The 23338-nt window shown below is 42.1% G+C and overlaps 1 long non-coding RNA gene across 4 annotated transcripts; it reads right to left on the reverse strand.

Moving 5' to 3' along the window:
- Positions 1–4152: 4152 nt before the first annotated feature.
- LOC113895506 lies at positions 4153–23294 on the reverse strand. 4 transcript variants are annotated; one of them, XR_003511853.1, is made up of 5 exons: positions 22628–23293; positions 21075–21168; positions 11937–12113; positions 11281–11408; positions 4153–8496 (listed from the first exon to the last, which is right to left on the reverse strand). It is a non-coding gene; the product is annotated as an uncharacterized LOC113895506 (long non-coding RNA). The 4 variants fall into 4 exon arrangements; XR_003511852.1 differs by having other exon boundaries at positions 11281–12113; positions 22628–23294; XR_003511854.1 differs by lacking the exon at positions 11937–12113.
- Between the last annotated feature and the right edge of the window lie 44 nt (positions 23295–23338).

Here is a 23338-nt window from a genome sequence, read left to right on the forward strand (position 1 = left end):
CTGGAGTGGGTTGCCATTTCCTTCTCCAGGGGATCTTCCCAACCCAGGGATCAAACCCAGGGATCAAACCCAGGTCTCCCGCATTGTAGTCAGACTCTTTACCATCTGAGCCACCAGGGAAGCCTATGTTGCCCTTAAAATGGAAATTAGATCTGGAAGCTTGATTCGTTTGGGGTTAAACATTGTTTGCAAGAATGCTTCAGAGCGTTCTGAAGAGTTCCACCTCATGAAGGTTCATCTTCATTCATTTTATGAAGAGGTCCATATGTTGGGTTTTTCCACTACTGGTGACCCTAATGGTGACTGGGTGGAGATGGTGACTGCCATACCTCCACAGAGAAGCACCTGCCTGGGAACAAAGACTGAGGCAAAGTTTACATGCTGGTGTTTTATAATGAGTACAATCTCATGGGAGCAAAAAAAGGGAGGGGTAAGAATTGAGGCAGAAAAGGAGGGAAACAAATAAAAAGTGATTTATTGCTGAGCTGCCAATGACTTCACAAGTGGCCTGCTTGTCACTTTGTCATGTGGGACATCTTTGGAGTTGCTGCGTGACACCATCACATCCTGGAGGACTCATCTGGGGAATCAACACTCCTATGGGGTGTTGATGCATTTGTACGTCTCGGCTGTGTTACCAGGTGCCTCTGGGCAGCTACTGGAAAAACCAGGGCCTCCATGGGTCCCACTGCTTTGGACCCAGGCATGGGAGCTGCTGCAGCTTTGACTCTGGTAGGTGTAATGACAGCCATGTCAAAGCAGGGACATCTGTCGTAGGAGGTGAGGTGACAAGGTGGAGGCTGGAGCTTTACAACTGTCACTGGGCCACTTTACCCAGCAGTCTGGGCAAGTGGTCCCCAGGGACAGGCAAGGCCACATGCATATGTGTGTGGGGGCATACATTGCATCGGGTATCAAAGGAACAACTTTCCCTTTGAAATTAGTAATGATCTGTGAAGTGGTACTCCGCCCCTGTGGGAATAACCTATTGCCCAACTACCTTTCCTGTAGTGATTGTAGTACCATTTGATTATCCTTGCCTGTGGCAGTTATTTTATTGGGAAATGCAAAATAAGGGGACTAGGTAGGCTCATTGTCACTAGAATATAATTTTTAGGATCCTTCAGGAGCACAACTATTTCATATGTATATGTATGGAGAGCAAGGAGGTGGAATATGAATTATATGAGTTTATATTGTTATTGGTATTTAACAGTGTTTTTCTTAAATTCTCCTTTATTTTTCCCCTCTTATACTGGACATTCCTCATTTCCAATAAAATGTATGTGCAGTCAGAATAACAGTGTTTCAGTTCAGATCAGTTCAGTTGCTCAGTCGTGTCTGACTCTTTGCAACCCCATGAATTGCAGCACGCCAGGCCTCCCTGTCCATCACTAACTCCCAGAGTTCACTCAAACTCACGTCCATCGAGTCAGTGATCCCATCCAACCATCTCATCCTCTGTCATCCCCTTCTCCTCCTGCCCTCAATCCCTCCCAGCATCAGAGTCTTTTCCAATGAGTCAACTCTTTGCATGAGGTGGCCAAAGTACTGGAGTTTCAGCTTCAGCATCATTCCTTCCAAAGAAATCCCAGGGCTGATCTCCTTCAGAATGGACTGGTTGGATCTCCTTGCAGTCCAAGGGACTCTCAAGAGTCTTCTCCAACACCACAGTTCAAAAGCATCAATTCTTCGGTGCTCAGCCTTCTTCACAGTCCAACTCTCACATGCATACATGACCACAGGAAAAACCATAGCCTTGACTAGACAGACCTTTGTTGGCAAAGTAATATCTCTGCTTTTGAATATGCTATCTAGGTTGGTCATAACTTTCCTTCCAAGGAGTAAGTGTCTTTTAATTTCGTGGCTGCAGTCACCATCTGCAGTGATTTTGGAGCCCCCCAAAATAAAGTCTGACACTGTTTCCACTGTTTCCCCATCTATTTCCCATGAAGTGATGGGACCGGATGCCATGATCTCCATTTTCTGAATGTTGAGCTTTAAGCCAACTTTTTCACTCTCCACTTTCATCAAGAGGCTTTTGAGTTCCTCTTCACTTTCTGCCATAAGGGTGGTGTCATCTGCATATCAGGTTATTGATATTTCTCCCGGCAATCTTGATGCCAGCTTGTGTTTCTTCCAGTCCAGCGTTTCTCATGATGTACTCTGCATATAAGTTAAATAAGCCAGGTGACAATATACAGCCTTGATGTACTCCTTTTCCTATTTGGAACCAGTCTATTGTTCCATGTCCAGTTCTAACTGTTGTTTCCTGACCTGCATAGAGATTTCTCAAGAGGCAGGTCAGGTGGTCTGGTATTCCCATCTCATTGAGAATTTTCCACAGTTTATTGTGATCCACACAGAGTTGGCATAGTCAATAAAGCAGAGATAGATGTTTTTCTGGCACCCTCTTGCTTTTTCCATGATCCAGTGGATGTTGGCAATTTGATCTCTGGTTCCTCTGCCTTTTCTAAAACCAGCTTGAACATCAGGAAGTTCACGGTTCACATATTGCTGAAGCCTGGCTTGGAGAATTTTGAGCATTACTTTACTAGCGTGTGAGATGAGTGCAATTGTGTGGTAGTTTGAGCATTCTTTGGCATTGCCTTTCTTTGGGATTGGAATGAAAACTGACCTTTTCCAGTCCTGTGGCCACTGCTGAGTTTTTCAAATTTGCTGGCATATTGAGTGCAGCACTTTCACAGCATCATCTTTCAGGATTTGAAATAGCTCAACTGGAAGAGTGTTTAGTTTATCCCAAATAAGCTTCTTTTTCATTGCTGGTTGAATGACCAATTTTATTTAGAGTTGGGCCATGTGTTTCTTTTAAGGTCCAACTTTAGGGCATTTTCCTTTTATGATTTACTCTTATTTCTGAATACATAAACTTTATGGCTCAAAAATCAACACTGTATAAACATATTTAGTCAGAGAAGTCTCACTCCCATGAACACTATCTCCACTCTGTTCCAATCTACCCCTTATAGGTAATCATTTTTATCAGTTTCTGTTTTCTCTTTTCCTATACTTTTTTTGGGGGGGGGGCAAAAATAAGCAAATACATATGTATATCTTGATTTTCCCTTCTTTCTTACACAAAATGTGACATGGTATATACTCTGTCTTCTTTTTTACTCTTAATATATATCAAAGGACTCATACTATACTTTAAGGTTCATAGATACCTTAAATGCTAAAATTTACTGTTTTCTATCTGTATCTAAGTTTCTATATCCAAGTATCTACATCTACCTACATTTAAGAAAAATACACTTAGTATCTCAAATGCATTGTTTAGTGTTTGCATGCATGCTAAATCACTTCAATCATGTCCGACTCTTTGTGACCCTATGGATTGTAGTTTGCCAGGCTCCTCTAGCCATGGGATTCTCCAGGCAAGAATACTGAAATGGGTTGCCATGTCCTCCTCTAGGAGATCTTCCCGACCCAGGGATCAAACCCAAGTCTCTTACATCCTCCTACATTGGCATGCAGGTTCTTTACACTAGTGCCACCTGAGAAGCCCCACTGGTCAGAGTTGGCTAGTCAATGCTGTAGCAACAAACTCAAAATCTTAATGGCCTTAAAGAATAAAAACTGAAAGAATCACTCAGTCATATCTGACTCTTTGTGACCCCATTAACTGTAGAGTCCATGGAATTTGGAATTCTCTAGGCTAGAATACTGGAGTAGGTAGCTGTTCCCTTCTCCAGGGGATTTTCCCAACCCAGGGATCGAACCTAGGTCTCCCTCATTGCAGGCAGATTCTTTACTGTCTGAGCCACCAGGGAAGCCCAAGAATACTGAAGTGGGTAGCCTATCCCTTCTCCAGGGGATCTTCCCGACCCAGGAATCAAACTAGGGTCTTCTACATTGCAGGCAGATTCTTTTCCAGCTGAGCTACCAGGAAGAAAGAATCAAAGAAAGGTTGACTTCTTGCTTAGTCTTATGTGAGTTGAGCAGTCTTCGTCTTGCAGCCACACGATCTAAAACATGTGTGCTCTATGGGAGCAGGTTAGGTAGCCAGGCCTAGAAATAGCCCACACCATAACCCAGTCACATAGCCCCAAACTAATTAAAGGGAGGTTTAAAACGTACTGTCAAGTTCATAAAGAGGAAACACAAATGGACTTTGGTGAGTATATAGCATTATCTTCCCCATGCCAGTCTTTATTCTTTCATATAAACTCCACAATAGCTCTTCCAGTTAGGTACTTCCCCCCATCTTACATTTAAGGATGTTGAGGCTCTAAGGCGTTATGTGCCTTTCAAAATCATAGTGTGTTGTGTGTCACAGTGTACTGTGTGTCAGAATTAGTTTCATATCCTGGTGTATCTGCCTCCAAAGCCTGTACATTCCATGGCCAAACAGTATCTCCCTACTGAAAAAGCATGGCAAATCCACTTCATTCATATATAAATACAAAATTTGAAGAAACAGAGGTTGGAACAATTGGTACAGGACAATAAGTATTTAGACTTAATATTTATAAGCTATTTCCGACAAAGAGTGCAAGATAAAAATTAAATCTCTAAGAACAATAAAAATAAAACATCACAGGACAAAATGTTTCAGTGACACTGGATGATAAAATAGCTTTATTTATAATTTCTGAATCAAGAGCTAATTGTTATAGGAATTTTTTAAAAATTCAAAGTACAACTGCAAACATTTCTTCTTCCACTTTCTAAGTAAAAGCATCATATATTCTTTGCATGAGAGAAATTATGACTCTGTCAAAACCATTTAGGGTAGCTTTGGGGAATTATCCCAAGTAATCTCCATGGATTTTTCAGTGAAAAACCTTTCCTCTAGAGGAGGAAATAAAGCAAATGTTAAAACCACTATGGTTTTCTGTAAAGCAATTATCCTTCAATAAAAAAATAAATTAAGAAAACCCACTATGGCCATTTGGACAATGCCTTTAGTCCCACATTATAACATATTTAATGCCTAAGACCAGGTGCAACAATGTTCAATTCCACGTACGTTTTTAATAAGTTATTACAGTACAGTAAACAAAATGAACAAACCTGGGAACTTTAAATGATTTAAATTAAGCATTGGCCATTTATATGCAGGGACTGAAGATTCCATGAAAAGATAAGATGGTTCCAGAGGGTGATTTCTCCAGAACAAGGCAAAGCTTACCCTAACCCATGGGTGTGAAACCAACTCATCCTGGCTGTTGATCCAACAGTTTTCACAATAATGTCCTGCAAGCCTCAACATCATCATTAGTGTCTTTCAAACATTTTGGACCCTGACTACAGTAAGAAATATTGTTAGTCATGTATACACACAATAACTCAGAGATACAAGATTTTTTTGAGATAAAATACAAGCAGTAGAGAAGGAAATGGCAACCCACTCCGATATTCTTATCAGGGAAATCCCGTGGACAGAGGAGTCTGGCAGGCTATAGTCCACTGGGTCACTGAGTCAGACACGACTCAGCAACTAACAACTGTGTGCATGGCAGTGGTGGGTGTGAGATAGATAGTAATTTGATTTTACTTTCAGGAAAGAGGAACAGCTGTCCTTTGGCTGTTTCTTACCACACTTCCTCCCAGTACCTAGTTTATATGAAGGATTGTGCAAAAGTATAAAATCACACATAGGAAACCTTCGGTAGTCACGGATTATTACATAAAATTTACTAAAATAATGAATGTTAAATGTTTATTGAAATTTTGTGGAATTGTCTAATTAAAAAATCAGTTTTTATTTTGTATTAATACTCTGCTTCTAGAGACAGTTAAGTAATAAAATTACAGATTGAAGATTGTCTTTGTAAAATTGTCATTTTTAAAATCTAGCAAACATTTTGTTTTCTTTCTCTACTTTAGGTCAAATCACAGCCAGTTACTGATTTCTCCTGCTTTATCTTTTTAAAAATCTGCTTACAAAAGCCTGTTTTGTTGTAAGAGGGTTAGGCTTTGTGAAGGATGGAAAATAGATGTGGATGTGATGCATGGGTTTTTCTTTCCCTAATGTGTCCTGCAAGCCTTTGTTTAATGTAGTCTTTGAACCTCTATGTTCCTGAGGTATGTAAGTGAGAGAACTAAAATCCATCCCAGGCAGTGATGAGGTCTAGCTCTGGCCATGGGAAGCAGTAGCTGACTGTGAGGGCTGGTGGGCAGTTTCCCCATTGCGTATCATGGGAATTCCATGGGCCAAGTGAAGGTCAACATTGTGAACTTTTAACAGTTCCTGTGGCTAATGAGATTGGGTGTGAAAAAGGAAAGTAGAAACACACTCGCTCAGAACTGTTAGTGGACTGGGTAGAAGTGACAGAATCATTAGTGGACTCAGCTTCCTCCATTAATGTGTATACTAGACTATTCTCTTATATCTCCATTACTGCTTTATTCTGTAAGGAAAAGTCTGCCCTCTGTTTAGTTCTGTTAACTCTAGCACGTTTATTCTGTATGTAATTGTCATACTTTGAGGGGAAAATCAGAAACAATCTTTATGAAGCTCAAAGAATTTTTAGTGAGTAGATGAACAGTGATGAGATATTTGAGATATCTTGCCAAAAATGCTTGAGAATGTTACCAGATTAATAATCATATATTTTAGAATGTAGGTTACCCAAAGGAGTAGGGTGACCAGGAATAGCTTTTTTACTCTTGAGAATACTTGAGAAAGGAAGACATCCTTTGCTTGTGTCAAGGTTGGTGTGGTTGAGCTGTGGGGTCACTGTGAAGCTGCATGTCCCACAGGCCTGTGCTCATCAAAGGTTCAATACCCGAGAGAGAAAGTCCTCTATACTTGGTTCATGGCAGACAGTGTGGGCAGGAGACAAACGCCTTAAGAATTCACCTCTGCTGAGTTGATGTTCTGTCATGTTTACTGTACTCTTGGGCTTCACCTGTATTAACAAGTTTTGTACTGATAAAACCTTCTAAAAGCCTCAGTGAATGAGCTTGTACGTCTTGTATGTGTATAGGAAACCCATCCTGTCTCTTACTGTGATTACTCATGTACAATATCATTGTGTAAAATTGATTAAAAAGGGAGAGCAGTTGAAAAAAAAATACAGGCTGTACACTCTGATCCCCTTCCCTAATCCACCCTATCCCCTACTCATGCTGGCATGACCTGGGTTCACAACCTGCAGGAGTTGTGACCCACAGTTTGAAACCCCTGAGTTACTGCCAGTTCCTTTGGCTGGCCCATCAAATCAGCTTGTATAGTATATTTCTTTTTTCTTTTCTCTCATAGCTCCCAGAGGGAAGAGGGGCCAAGTGCTTGGAAAGGAAACTGTCACCTGGGAGTCAGTAACAAAATCCCAGAGCCTGGAGAACTCAGCACCACTTCTGGAAATTCCTACAACTGCCCAGACATGACAAGACCCTATTACTTTAATACCATCCTCAAAAATGTTGAGATTCATTTAGCATTTGTCCTGTTAATCGAAATACCAGATTTAGCAAAACAATTTAAAAAAATCAGGACAGCCAGTAAGATTTTAATTTCAGATAAACAAGGAATAGTCTTTTTTTAGTGTATGTCTCATGCAATAACAATTATTCCTTGTTTGTCTTTAGTTCAAATTTAATTGGGTGTCCTGTGTTTTATCTGGCAACTCAACTGGCTGTACACCCTGTCTCTACTTTGAAGTTCCTAAATCTGATGGATGGATGTAGGCTGGACAGGATGTGGGCATCGTTGCTGGGAAGAAGGGGGAACATCTGGCTCAGCCTCCTTCTGCTCCCCTCAGTTTTCATTGCTGGCTACACACCCCACAGGCCCCTGATGGACCTCATCTGGAGAGCACCCTCTCAGACAGGGCAGTAGATTGGCGAGATGGCACAAACCCTGTTCCTGCTCTGTCCACTTGACCTTGGGGTCCTCCTGGAGCTTGGCATGCCAGACCTCTGGGATGCATGCTGCACTGCCACTCTAGCTCTGTGGCAAAGGGACAGTCACCAGCCCATCCAGCTTTTGAACGGAACCCCCATCTCTCCTAATAGTCACTCCCGTCTGTGCTAGTGATCTGCTTGGGGAGGGAAAGCCCACTGGGAGGACAGAACTCACTTCCTACTTCCCTCCTCCAGAGCCTACATTCCCAACCTCCCTCCTGCTTCCCCTTGCCTCCAATTCTACATATCCCAGAGAAAAGTCTTGCCTTTCCATCAAAGCATATTCTCTGCCCCATGTAGGCCCTCAGAATTAAGACCACTGGACTTGGTTTTTCTTCTCATTTTCCCTCTCCCACTGCCCCAGCAGGAAATCGGTAAATTTGAAACGGCTCACAAATGGATGGTTTAGTGAAATGATTCGATCCTCCCTGTGTCCTTGCTGTTCCAACAGTTCCCTTACATTTGGTTAATAGGAAGGACAAATGTTACCTCCTGGTCAAAGCTTCAGGTCAAGTTCTGAGCTCTGGGGCCCTGCAGGGCCTTCTTCCATGCCCTGGGTTGTTTTTCGAAGCTGCTGACCAGTTTCTTCAATGGGCTGTGAGCCTGAGGACAGGGGCCCAACATCTGCGGAAAAACACATGAAAAGGAGCCTGCCATAGCTGGACAGAGGGGGCAGTTGAAAAGTATGAGTCATGGTCCTTGTTATACCTTCTGTTTTGTTTTCATAAAACTTTTCAGTAAACACATTTTATTTCCTCTATCGAGACCCAGCAAGATCTGCTGCCGCAGCCACATTTCCTTCTGGGGTCTTCTCTCCCTTTGTTAACACTTACTTATCCAGACCTTTCTACCAGGGACATCTGGGTTTTCCAAGATGGCATTAAAAAAGAAAGAAGCTGGGACTTCCCTGGTGATCCAGTGGCTTCACTAAGACTTCATGCTCCCAACGCAGGCGTCCTGGGTTTGATCCCCGGTCTGGGAACTAGATCCTACATGCCACAGCTGAGTTTGCATGCCACAGGAAGACTGAAGATCCTGAGTGCCACAACTAACAGCCAAATAAATACTTACAAAGAAAGAAACTTATTGCTAATGTGTAAATGACTGTCATTGGGATACATTTGAAAGTTTGCATTTTAAAGGAACTAACAGGTATTAGTAAGCTCTGATATATGTGCCTCACATTGTGTCACATAAGGTTAAGACAGAACTTCCTGCATTCAAGAGTCATACTGGAAGACAAGATTTAAATACATGAAGTCATTTAAAAATGACCTAAAGAGACTGGTGGATAATAAAATGCAATTCAAATGGCTTATAAAGGTCACATAATCACACTGTGTTTCATCATTTATGAAAAATTTGATAAGGTTATTCCTAAAGTTTATTGATTCCAAATAAATCACCAAGGAGAACTTTCAAATTTCATGTGTAATAAAATAACATAGTACTCACTATGTACCAGGCACCATTTTTGGCAACTCCTCCAGTCTTTACAAGAATACCATGAGGTGGCCATTATCATTTCCCATTTGGCAGGTAGAGGAACTTAGGCGTCGAGAGGTTAAAGAATTGCCCATGGGCACAGAACTTTGTGGCGGAGGTGGCAGCTGAACTCAAGGCATAATGATATGCCATGGCATCTCTCAAAGCAGGCCTAAACTTGCACTTTCCCATACTTTTCAGATTGTGCTTCCTTACTTTTTAAATGAGAAAACAATGTATTATTCTTGGAGTGCCTACTCTATTTTCCATTACCCCACAGACTTGGCCCTCTTGGTTCAATCTTGTAAAATCTACAACCAAGTTTCTAACATTTTCTTGGCTCTATCTCTCCTCTAGGGATCTGGTTGAGTGGACTTTGTAAACTTCACTCAGATTTGAGCCCAAAGTTCTGCCTTATCCACTATATCATGTTTCTTTCTTCTTTTGCTCAAAATTTATCAGGCTAAATCTTCAACATTTTACATTTTTTTTCTACCTTTCTTAATTTCGATTTCACAGCTTGCCTGGGTTTCCATATAGGATTTCACTGAGACTTCGATTTCCTCTGTGGCTGCTCACATCTGCTGCATCCTGCAGCTGTTCATACTCCACTGGAGTCTCTCAAGATACTGCTGGGGGTGAGGTGAAACTGAGAGATGAGGAAAGGAGTAACACTAGGGATAGCTGTACCACAATGAATTCCAAGGGAAAGACAAATCAGTGCTGACAGTGACTGAGGTTTCAAGGAGGAAGAGGCATTTGAGCTAGTAATAGAATACTTCCGAGGACTTTGGTGGGTGGATAAGGAAGATGTGGCACCCCAAGCTGAGGGAGGGGAAATCAATCTGGAATCTCTGTGTTCCTCAGACCAACCATCCATGATCTCTTCCTTGGAAGAAACTGCCTCTTGTTTTCAGGTATTGACAAAGCCCAGAAAAATGCATATCAAATGTTTTTCTTGAGATATTTGCCTCACTCTGGGTTGCAGCTGAGTAACAGGATCCATTTCATACATCACACCCAATTCTGTACAGAAATTCCAATTGTTTTTCACCCACTCAAGAAGGCATGTGAGAATGCAAGCTTAATATTCCCCCAGACATGACCTCAAATGGATCTGGTTTATTTAGAAGCGCCAATCATCTGAAAAGGTCAGTCCTTCAACAGTTACCAGGAATGAAATCAGTGCGTGATACAATGCAGAGGTGACTGTCATATAGCAGTGAAATAACTGGGAGGCAGTAGGCAGAATGGATTATTAACTCCAAGAAGCTAGAGGCCCCTTAAACATTTTTGGTTTTTGCCTTGAACGGTTTCCAGGTGATACCTGATGAGTGTTTGCTGGGAGTGTAGGGTTGCCTTTAACTTCTGTTCTTCCACTATTCTAGAGGAGTCTAGTATTGGTTTGGGGGGCATGGGGGTGGGGAACATGAGTACCACACCTTTATCACAAAATAAGGTGGAAAACAGCAACTCACATACTGAGCAAAAGATCAGAAATGATACTTTGAAAAAGACTAATGTATGTGTTTCTCTTTTCATGATTAGTAAAGATTATTACTGACAATTATTTAAAATATTTCTAACAATTAGAAATAGTTATTCTGGTTTAAAACCCATTTCAAAAGAAATAAAGGAATTATGATGAGGTTATAGTTTTGCTTTGGAGGTATTCGTTAAAATTGTTTTCCCCAAAAGTACTTCTCAACTGCTCCTACATGAGGAGATGCTTTAAAGGGTTTGATTGGGATGTGTGAAACCTGGTCACTGCAATCAGGATCAGCATCCAAGCTCCTGGCACCAGGCTCAGTTTAGATGATAAAGATTAGAAATATTCCTATTTGAGCTAGGTTCTACTTCAAGTAGAGGATATATGACTCCTAAACCAGGGATTCCTCTCTCCTGGTTCCCTTCAAAACCTACCTTCAGGAAATACTCCAAATTAATTTTACATACTTCTTGTACTCCTGCATTGTCTTCAGTGTTTTACTTGTAAGTTTTTTTGTTCTTTCTTGATAACCAGTCTCCTCTCTCCTGTGACCTGATACATCCTGAAGGCAAAAGACATCTCTGTTTCAGACTGTTCTCCTTTGACTGCCCTTCTCCCTCTCCTCCCCTCTCTGCACCACTCCCCACTAGTGGAGGCCCTACAGGAAAACCTCAGCTTCCTGGCATCAGTATCTGAAGGTTCAAATATTCACTAGGTAACTGGAAAACCCTTTCTGATGGAGCTGGTCTAAAGGAATACTGACTTAAGAATGCTGCTGGTTTAAATGCAAATTCACAGATTTGAAAACCAACCAACTGATCTAGTGACAATCAGAACTTATAATATGGTTAAAGAAAGGTGTTTAAAAGCAGACTGGATTTCTCTGTGGCATGATCACACTCTGAGAGTCCTGAAAAAGGAGAGGCCAGGTGAGAAATGGGAGCAGCTTCCTAAGGGAGGGGATGCTCAGGGCTTTCTCAGTTCTCAGATGGAAAGGGCATTAAGGGGTCCTCCCCTGAAAGCTCAAAACGACTAGCACCCTGGCATACTGATTGCTATCTGGAAACTTCTAAATACCACAGATACTTACATAGCTCTTTTCAGTTCTAAAAGGGTTCCCATAGCCTTGGTTTCACTTGATCCTCATGAATGCCTTGCCAAGAATGAAAGGCAGATTTCACAACCTGAGCCTTGGAAAAGGAAACCGAATCTCCCAAGTCCACAGAAATCAGAGGAGCCAGAATCTGAGCTGGCAGGTAAATGTTCGCTGCATTGAACAAATTCAGAAACATATGAGTATTATGAGGTAAGCAGGGTCTCTTCTTGTAAGAAGCTCATAATCTAGTTGGGGAGAAATGCTCCAAAGTAATATAATTAAAATAATACTAGGATTAAATAAGGAAAGACCAGACACAAGGCAGTAAGTGCATCCTTCACTGTGAAACAAAGCAAGGCAGTGCTATGATTTTAAGTGTACTTAAATAGCTTTCATCCCATGATTAAACTGAAATTCCCAAGTGTCCTCCATCTACCACCCCACCTTCATCCTAAGTCTCTGCTTAATATTCTGGGTTTCACTTGAATTCCCTATGGCACACTACACAGTCTTCAGCTTTACACATCAGCTACGGAGATGTCTGGGCTAGTCACATCCTCTTTAGTCCCATATTTGCAGTATAACTCCAGGTCCCCACACCCAATTTTTAGTTATTTATTTTTAGCCACAAGGGACATAAAAAAGGGAGTGGGGGTTATCTGTCTTCAGTGTTCTAGAAAAGTCCACCCTCACCTCCTGGAAGTGCTAATGGGAGCAGATTTTAGAAAATAGTATAATGATTAAGAAAACCCACATGAAGAGAGACTTACAGGTGGAGGGTATTTCAGGAATGAATACCAACCAGGCCAAGGACTGAGTGAGTGACAAGACAGGAGAAAGTCAGAACATGCCCATGGTCAGGACTGTCTCCATCTGACACAGAAGATACATGGTGTGATGATTATGTGCATAACAAGAACAGGGGTAACAGATCATTTAAAATTGGGATTTCCCCAAATCTAGGGGGGCACTGGCCCACATCCACTGTTCCCCAGAAAACACAAATTTCTCCCAAATACCTTTCTTCATCTGAGGATTCTGTAGGCTTTTATGTGGAGGCTGCAGTCCAGTCTCCTTTTATGTATTCCTTATATTACACTGGCAAAAACAGATACTATAGAGTGGAAACAACTTAATATCTATCAACTGATGAATGAATAAACAACATATATACAGTGAAAAGTTATTCAGCCACAAAAAGGAATGAAGTGCTAATACATACTATAACATGGATGAAATCTTAAAAACTACGCTAAGAAGCAGACACATGTCTGATGATATTCATATGAAATGTTCAGAACAGGCTGATAGGGATGTATAGTAAATCAATGGTTCATAGGGGTGAGGGAGGCAAGAAAGGAGAGTGACTGCTAATGGACATGCAGTTTCTTTCAAGGGTGATGAAAGTGTTTTGGATAAGTGGTGATGGTTGTGTAACTGTATCAAGTATACTGAAAACCACTAAATCATACATTTTGGAAGAATGAAAAAATAAAACCAAGTATGCACTGTTAGAATTTTATTTTAAATTTAAGGAAAATTGGGGGAACTTAACTGTATTAACCTGATATTTGCCTGGGAACACTAGAAACATCAAAAATAAAATAAGTATAACTAAAAAAACTAGGGGCTTCCCAGGTAGCTCAGTGGTAAAGAATCCGCTTGCCAATGCAGGAGATGCTGGTTTGAACCCTGGGTCAGGAAGATTCCCTACAGGAAGAAATGGTAACCCACTCCCAGTATTCTTGCTTGGAAAATTCCTTGGACAGAGGAGCCTGGTGGGCTACAGTTCACATGATTGCAAAGAGCTGGACACAACTGAGCAAGCATGCATGCATGCACAAAAAACTATTCAAAAAACATGACAAATGGCAAAGAAACAAAGACCAGAAAATGAGGGAAGTGGAAGTAGTCAAATGAGTCCCAACATATACAAAACTGGTATTCCTAAGATGGGAATAGAACAAATGAAACAAACAAAAAGTACTAGACTGAAACTTTTCAGAATTAATCATAAGAATAGTAACCAACATTTACTGAGCACTTACTATATATATTGCACATAGTTTGAGCATCAACTCATGTCAGAAGGTCAAAAGGTTGAGCAAGGCCCACAAATCTTGAGCAAGTGTCCTCCAAGACTTTCGTCCTTTAAATAGAAAAGCTGAAACTATTTTCATTTGTGCTCGTGGTTTGCTATCTGACAGAAACCTTCTCCTAGTTCGGTAAATTCCAGGAAGGAACTGGCTGGCCAAGCTTGAGTCCTTTGTGACCCAATCCCTATGGTTAGGGTATGAGCTGTAACAACTGGCCCAGGTTGGGAAGAGACAGAGAGAAGCGCAGCATGAAGTAATTGGGAGATGAACCTTGAGGAGTGTGTTTATTGATTAGAGGTGGAAACTTTGTGAAGGACTTGGAATTCTGGCACAAGTATTTCGTGGGATGATGGAGCTACTCACTGAGAAGGGGAATGCTGGGAGAGGAGCTGGGAGGAATACTGTGAGTCAGTTTTGGACACGTGCATTAGAGCTGTCTGTAAGGGGACCCAGTTGAGATGTCCAAGTATGTAGCTGGATATATGGGCCTGGAGGATGAGGAGAAGGGGCCTGGGGGCTTATTTGTGGAGTTGATAATGGAAGCCAAGTGACTCATACTGGGATTGAAAGCAGCTTCTGGCAGGAAAGAACTCTCCTGAGAGGTTCCTTTTGTCTTGACATTGATAGCTTATGCTGAACAATGTGGGATTTGTGATCTCTGAAGAAGATGATTTAGCTTTGGGACCAGGGACCTGGCTTGATCACTTAAGAGCTTTTGTGTAGCAGAGTTTTATTAAAGAGAAAAAGGGACAGAGAAAGCTTCTGACATAGACATCAGAAGGGGGAATGGAGACAGCCCCCCTTGCTAGTCTTAACAAGAGAGCTATATGCTTTTTAAATTGGTTATTACAGTAAATCAAAAGAATGTCTCAAGGTTGTAAAGGTCTTACCAGACCCATTCCCATAATTTACATCTTAGGATAACAGGATTCAGTTCGGTTCAGTTCAGTCGTTCAGTCGTGTCCAACTCTTTGCGACCCCATGTACTGCAGCATGCCAGGTTTTCCTGTCCATCACCAACTCCCAAAGCTTGCTCAAACCCATGTCCATCGAGTCAGTGATGCCATCCAACCATCGCATCCTCTGTCATCCCCTTCTCCTCCTGCCTTCAATCATTCCCAGCATCAAGGTCTTTTCCACTGAGTCATTTCTTTGCATCAGGTGGCTAAAGTATTAGAGCTTCAGCTTCAGCATCAGTCTTTCCAATGAATATTCAGGACTGATTTCCTTTAGGACTGACTGGTTGGATCTTCTTGCAGTCCAAGGGACTCTCAAGAGTCTTCTCTAACACCACAGTTCAAAAGCATCAATTCTTTGGCTCTCAGCTTTCTTTATGTCGGGAACTGAAACAACTCTGTGCCCCTATTTCAATGATTAACTGAGATTATTTCCTTTTTTTCCCCTTTACAAACTATCATGGCCAAGCAGAATCTTCAGAGATAGCTTTGCAGGGAAACTGAATTCACTGTCTCCTCAGATTGCCAGCACTCTGATTAAAAGCAACTTTCCTTTTACAAACATTTGTCTCTTTCTTGAGTAATAATTTTTGGACATCGAGGATCCAGACCTAAGTTCGGTAACAGCATTACATAAACAGAAAGTGTTGGGTACAGAATAAAAGGGAAGAGGAAGAAGCTGGTTAGGAAGGTTGAGAAGGAGTAGTCAGAGAGGGAGGAGGGCACCCAGGAGAGAGTGGTGGCAAGGGAATTAAAGGGGAATAGTGTTGGAAGAAGAGGTGCATAGTCCAGTGTCTTACAAGTTGCTAAGAGGTAAAATAAGATAAGAGGAGAAAACGAATATGGCCATTTCTTTATGGGTCAGAGTTTTACAATATATTCCAGAATAAAAGAACATGTCACAAATAGCAAATATACAAACTGACTTTTGTCCCTATAGGGCTTTGGACCAAAATCAATACAAAGAATACTTGATAAGATAAGGAGGAGTCTATTAAATTATAAAAGAGGATCTAATTTCTAAAATGAATCCCAAATAATTATCACCTGAAAAATATTATGTTGGAAAAAAATATACTTGTGAAAACATTCAAGAAAACATCGAAAAACAAGGTAATGTGGAAGACTTTTAAGACGGTGTTGGCACAATGTGAAGAAAAGGATCCTTCTGCCTGCTGGAGTGAAAGCAGTGACACCATTTGGTAGGTCTACTGACAACACCATCAAAAGCCTTCAACAGTGAGCACAACCTTTTAACAACTGTTCCAAGGGTTTTATCCTGAGGAAATAATTAGGGATGTGCACAGAGATTCATCTACAAGTAATTCCACAAAAATGAAAAGCTGGAAACAAACCAAATGTACAAAATCAGGTAAAATAATTATGGTACATTTATACAATGGGAGACCACACAGTCATTAAAAATGCCATGGAAGTGTATTTTCTGACATGAAAAAATGTTTGCAATATATAAAGCAATAAAAGCTAATTATAATAGGAACTCAAGTATGCATATATATGAACAGAACAAATTGATTATTTCTGGCTGCTGGCTTTACGTATGGTTTTTATTTTGCTTATTTGTGACTTACTATTTTAAGATGCTTACTCCTTGGAAAAATAGCTATTAACAAACCTAGACAGTGTATTAAAAAGCAGAGAATCGCTTGGCCAACAAAAATCCATACAGTCAAAACTATGGTTTTTCCAGGACTCATGCATGGACGTGAGAGTTGGACCATAAAGAAGGCTGAGCACCAGAGAAGTGATGCTTTCAAACTGTGGTGTTGGAGAAGACTCTTGAGAGTCCCTTGGACTGCAAGGAGATCAAACTAGTCCATCCTAAAGGAAATCAACCATGAATATTCATTGAAGGACTGATGCTGAAACTGAAGCTCCAGTGCTTTGACCAGCAGATACAAAGAGCTGACTCACTGGGGAAGACCCTGATGCTGGGAAAAACTGAGGACAAGAGAAGCGGGCAGCAGAGGAGGTGGCATCACTGATTCAAGAGACATTAGTTTGAGCAAATTCAGGGAGATAGTGAAGGACAGAGAAGCCTGGCATACTGCAGTTCACGGGGTCTCAAAGAGGCAGACAGCTGTTGTTAGCAGCTGAACGACAACAAAATTTTTCTGCAATGAATATATACTTTTATAATAACTTTAAAAAACTTGGTAATTATATAAAGGTGAAAGAAGAAAAGAACAAGTTCACTAGAATTAAACCATGCTGTGCTGTGCTTAGTCGTTCAGTTGGGTCCGTTTCTTTGCAACCCCATGGACTGCAGCCTGCCAAGCTCCTCTGTCCATGGGGATTCTCCAGGCAAGAATACTGGAGTGGGTTGCCATGCCCTCCTTCAGGGGATCTTGCCAATCCAGGGATCAAACCCAGGTCTCCCACATTGCAGGTGGATTAAGCCTGAATTAAACCATAACTGATCATTAAAACATAAGCAAATCATGAAGTGTGAACATTTATTCTGAGTTAACTACACTTAGTTTTTCTGCTATCAGAGTAAGTGAGGCCTAAAATAGAAACTGGCTTGTGTTACAGAAAATAAAGTTACATACTTGTCTTTGAACTGTGAAATCTGTACATGTTACATATTTATATGTACGTATAGAGAAAATATTTGGAAAGATATCCACTAAATTTGAAAGTGGTTCCTTTCAGCAGGATAAGTGGAGGTGGGAAATAATTAACTTTTCCTTTGAACAAGTCTATTGTCTGAAAAATAATAACAAGCATGCAAAAAGTTTAAGTACATTTAAAAAGAAAAAGTGGTTGTAATTCTGAAAATATTTAGAAACATGATAGTATTTATGGTATGATGATAAAAATATCATATACAAAATATGCATAGTATGCTTACCACTATGTTCATGTATCTGCAGGTAAGAAAGGCCCAGATAACAATACTCCATCATGAAAATAATTGTTCAAGTTCATTCATTCATTCATTTCACAAATGTTTACTGAGCACCTACTAAGTGCTGAGCATACCCTTGTCCAGGCACTTGGGATATAGCAAGGAACCAAACAGCCAAACATGCCTCCTCTCAGGGAACTGACATTCAAGCAGGCAGAGGCAGATAGGAAGTAGTAAAGCATAATAAATATGGAAGGAGTTGATAAGTGCTACTGAAAAAATGGAGCAGAGTGAGGGAGAGTAACTGTAGTGTTGGGAGAAGACCCTTTAAGAATCCCTTGGACTGCAAGGAGATCAAACCAGTCAATCCTAAAGGAAATCAATCCTGAATATTCATTTGGATGGACTGATGTTGAAGCTGAAGCTCCAGTACTTTGGCCACCTGATTCAAAGAGCCAACTCATTAGAAAAGACCTTGATGCTGGGAAAGATTGAAGGCAGGAGGAGAAGGGGACGACAGAGGATGCAATGGTTGGATGGCATCACTGACTCAATGGACATGAGTTTGAGCAAGCTCCAGGAGATGGTGAAGGACAGGGAAGCCTGACAGGCTGCAGTTGATGGGCTGCAAAGACTCAGACACGACTGAGCGACTGAACAACAACAAAGGGATACTGGCAATGCTGTGGTAAGGGCCAGGGTTTAAATAGGTTGGTCAGGGAAGGCCTCACTGAGAAGGTGACATTTGAGGAAATATCTGAGTAATGAAAATATCCAGAATAGGAGCTTTATAAGCAGAGAGATCAAATTGCAACATCTGTTGGATCATATAAAAAGCGAGAGTTCCAGAATAACATTTACTTCTGCTTTATTGACTATACCAAAGCCTTTAACTGTGTGGATCACAACAAACTGTGGAAAATTCTTCAAGAGATGGGAATACCTGACCACTTTACCTGCCTCTTGAGAAATCTGTATGCAGGTCAAGAAGCAACAGTTAGAATTGGACATGGAACAATGGACTGGTTCCAAATTGGGAAAGGAGTATGTCAAGGCTGTATATTGTCACCCTGCTTATTTAACTTCCATGCAGAGTACATCATGCAAAATGCTGGGCTGGATGAAGCACAAGCAGGAATCAAGATTGCCAGGAGAAATATCAGTAACCTCAGATATGCAGATGATACCACTCTTATGGCAGAAAGTGAAGAGGAACTGAAGAATCTCTTGATGAAAGTGAGAGGAGGGTGAAAAAGTTGGCTTAAAACTCAACATTAAAAAAAAAAAACAAAGATCATGGCATCCAGTTCCATCACTTCATGGCAAATAGATGGGGAAACAATGGAAAACAGTGACAGACTTTATTTTCTTGGGCTCCAAAATCACTGCAGATGGTGAGTGCAGCCATGAAATTAAAAGACACTTCCTCCTTGGAAGAAAAGCTATGTCAAACATAGACAGCATATTAAAAAGCAGAGACATTACTTTGCCAACAATGGTCTGTCTAGCCAAAGCTATGATTTTTCCAGTAGTCATGCATGGATGTGAGAATTGAATCATAAAGAAAGCTGAACACTTTAGAATTGATGCTTTTGAACTGTGGTGTTAGAGAAGATTCTTGCAAGTCTCTTTGACTACAAGGAGATCAAATCAGTCAATCTTAAAGGAAATCAGACCTGAATATTCATTGGAAGGACTGATGCTGACACTCCAATGTTTTGGCCACCTGATGTGAAGAACTGACTCACTGGAAAAGACCCTGATGCTGGGAAAATTTGAAGGCAAGAGGAGAAGTGGCTGACAGAGGATGAAATGGTTGGATGGCATCACTGACTTGATGGACATGAGTTTGAGCAAGCTCCAGGAGTTGGTGATGAATAGGGAAGCCTAGCATGCTTCAGTCCATGGGGTTGCAAAGAGTCAGATATGACTGAGCAACTGAACTGACTGATGAACTGATAAGCAGAGAGAACAGCTAGAGCTTTTGCACTAGAAATATTCCCCAAGGAATAGCAATGAAGGTAGTGTGGCTGAGACAGAGTGAGCAAAGCCCATCAGGAGTAAGCAGGCCAGTTGGTATTGGGCTCTGTAGTCTACTGAAAGGACTGGCTTTTTATTCCAATTGAACTGGGGATACACTGTGGGGTTTTAAGCAGAAAAATGCCAGGATCACTCTGACTGCTGTGTGAAGACCAGGCTACTGGAGGAGGGAAGTAAGGATAGAGGGACCTGGGTTGTCCAGGTGTGGGATGAAGGTGGCTGTGAGAATACCGAGGTACTGAACCTGAGACATGGTTTGAAGATAGAGCCAAGAGGATTTTCAGACAGATTGACAGGGGTTGTAAGAGAGGAGTATGAGGATGGCTCTCAGCATTATGGCCTGAACAAATGAAGTGGTGTTACCATTAATTCCAATAAGAAAGCCAGCTGAGTGGAGTAAATTTGGGGTTGTGAAAGTATCAGGAAGTTATCTGTAGAACTGTATTATGTGAGGTTGACAGCAATATAAATTTTGTCTTAAGACTGTTTCTAATATTATGCTGCTACTGCTAAGTCACTTCAGTTGTGTCCGACTCTGTGCGACCCCATAGATGGGAGCCCACCAGGCTTCCCCGTCCCTGGGATACTCCAGGCAAGAACACTGGAGTGGGTTGCCATTTCCTTCTCCAATGCAGGAAAGTGAAAAGTGAAAGTGAAGTCGCTCAGTCGTGTCCGACCCTCAGCGACCCCGTGGACTGCAGCCCACCAGGCTCCTCCGTCCAAGGGATTTTCCAAGCAAGAGTACTGGAGTGGGGTGCCATTGCCTTCTCCTCTAATATTATGACATCTTTCCAAATAAAAAAATCATTTCAAGACTCCTGACTTAGTAACTATTACATTCCCAGTACTGTAAATATGCAACTTGGTCACTGCTAATATTCTGGAGGAACTGTGTGGGTAGAAGATATTCCAGGAAACTGGAACCTAGGTTACAATTTTCAAAAGGGTGGTGGGGTGGGGTGGGGTGGGAAACAGAGGCTATAAATCTTTCCATAATCTTGGCGAGATCCTAGAACATGTCATTAAATGGATGACATATGATTGCCTAAAATTAGTAGTTCCTATTGGATTCAGTCTGATGTTAACAGCAAGTCAGATTAACGTACGTACTAAAAAACCCAGTCTTTTTCCTACATGTCTTCATTACTACTCATACAGAATACTTTACCTCTGCCACCAAATGCATGGGCGTTTTCTCCCACCAAGCAGTTCTCTGGGATACCAGCTGGTTGTCCTACAATTTAACTCAATTCTGACACAATCTGAAATAACATCAGATAACACAGGTTAGGGACCAGTACCATGGGACTGACTCTGCTTCAGATGCCAATTACAAGTAGTAAGTCACCAAGTTACTCCTAACTTCTGTTCTACCTGGAGGTTCCTGTGACTTCATACCCGGAGGATTCAGTAATTTGCTAGACCAACTCACAGAACTCTGGGAAACACTTATCCATGTTTATTAGTTTATTAAAGGATATAGATGAATGCCAGATGATATACAGAGGTCAAGGCCTGGGGTGGGGGATATGGGGGTGGGGGAAGGGGAAAGGCATGGGGGGGGCAGGTCCCAAGCACAGGAGCTTCTGTCTTCCTGAGTTGAGGGTGTTGCACCCTCCCAGTTTGTGGATGTGTTCACCAACCTGGAAGCTCTCTGAACCCCCATTTTGTTGGAATTTTAAAGGATGCTTCATCACCTAAGCATGATTTATCATTAGCTCCATTTTCAACCCTTCTCTCATCTCAATACGATGGCAAGGGTAGGGGGTGGCATGAGAACGAAATCAAAATCACTCAGTAGTGTCCAACTCTTTGCAACAGTATGGACTATAGTCCATGGAATTCTCTATGCCAGAATACTGGAGTGGGTAGCCTTTCCCTTCTCCAGGGGATCAAATCCAGATCTCCGGCATTGCAGGTGGATTCTTTACCAGCTGAGCCACAAGGGAAGCCTTCCCACAAGGAAAGGTGCAGGAGGGAGATGCTAAAAAATTCCAACTTTCTAATCGTAGCTTGATCTTTCCAATGATCAGCTCCCATTCAGAAGCTGTCTAGGAGCCCACACAAAGTTGCTCATTAGAAGAAATGACATTCCTATCACCCAGGAAATGCCAAGGGTTTTTGTGGCCTTGTGGCAGGAACTAAGGTCAAAGGTCAAATATTATAACAAAAGAGCCTCCTAGTACTCTTATCACATATGAAAATTCCAAGGATTTTAGCAGTTCAGTATCAAAGAAGATATTCCAGAAGACTACAGACTAAGTTCCAGTTTTCAATAAAAGGGGAAAAAAACAAAGGTTGCACAGCCCTGGCAAAATTCTAGAACATGTCATTAAGTAGACGACATATGAACAAAAATTAGTAGTAGCTGCTTTTGCATGCAGTTTTAAGTCAAGAACAGGTCTGACCAATACATTTAGAGAAAAATCAACCAGGGCAATTTTGGAAACTGGAAGTCTAATGTTTGAAGGTGTGGAAAGGTTCAAGAGGAGACTGTTTGCACACGATAGTGGCAACACAGGTCAGTGTCACAGACTGGAAGGTTCGCTATCAGCCCCTATCACTTTCTAGCCATCTAACCTCTGCAAAACTTCTGTGCTGTTCAGAGAACGGTAACCAAGGTTCAGACTTGTGCGTACTAACACTGATACTTGACAAGGGCTTCGCACAATGCGTGTAGAACAGAGTTGTCCTGGGGGTGGGAGGGGGAGTAGAGCTTACTCTATGAGTAGACCCAAGGAAGGTCCTGCCTCCGTTAGAGATGCAGCGAGAAAAGTGAGCAATAAACAAAACAGCTTTCTTCTAGTACTGCTACAGAGCTCTCAGCGTAGGAACGGGTGAACACAGGCCTTGGTGCTTCCAGAATTGCTTCTCACCAGGACTCGAATCCAGAGAGTGGGCCAGCTTAGGCCTTCTTCAGAACCCCAAAGAGGCATGGTGTTGTGACAGTAAAACCGTGGGGGCCTGGCGAGACTGCCCCTGGCCGACTCCGCCCCCACTTCCGGGCTCTCGCTCCGCCCCCTTCCCGCCCAAGTCCGGCCTGGCGAAGCTGTCCAAGCACCAAACTTCACCCGGCCGAGGTGTCATGCGCATGCGCTCTTCTTCCCGCGCGGCTCGACGTGACGCGAGCTCCGGCTTTCCGCCACACTGCCCCGCCCCTTCTTGCCCAGCCTTTACTCTTGTCCACATGTCCTTTCTCACCCGCACTCTGTCCTGCCCACACCTCTTCTCCAGTTCTGTGAATAGTAACTGCAGAACAACCTCAAGTCCTGCAGAGTCACGTTCCGTGCTCCCTTGGTGGCGATGGTGATAGGCGGGGGGCGATAAGGCGGGATGACGGGAGGTGGCAGTTGCCGCGGACCCACTTCCGGAGGACGGGCGGAAGTGGCTGCGGTAGATGGTGGGAGGGGGAAAGGAGTGCGAGGGGAGGGC

Source organism: Bos indicus x Bos taurus, chromosome 7, assembly GCF_003369695.1.
Source record: "Bos indicus x Bos taurus breed Angus x Brahman F1 hybrid chromosome 7, Bos_hybrid_MaternalHap_v2.0, whole genome shotgun sequence".
Classification (NCBI taxonomy): domain Eukaryota; kingdom Metazoa; phylum Chordata; class Mammalia; order Artiodactyla; family Bovidae; genus Bos; species Bos indicus x Bos taurus.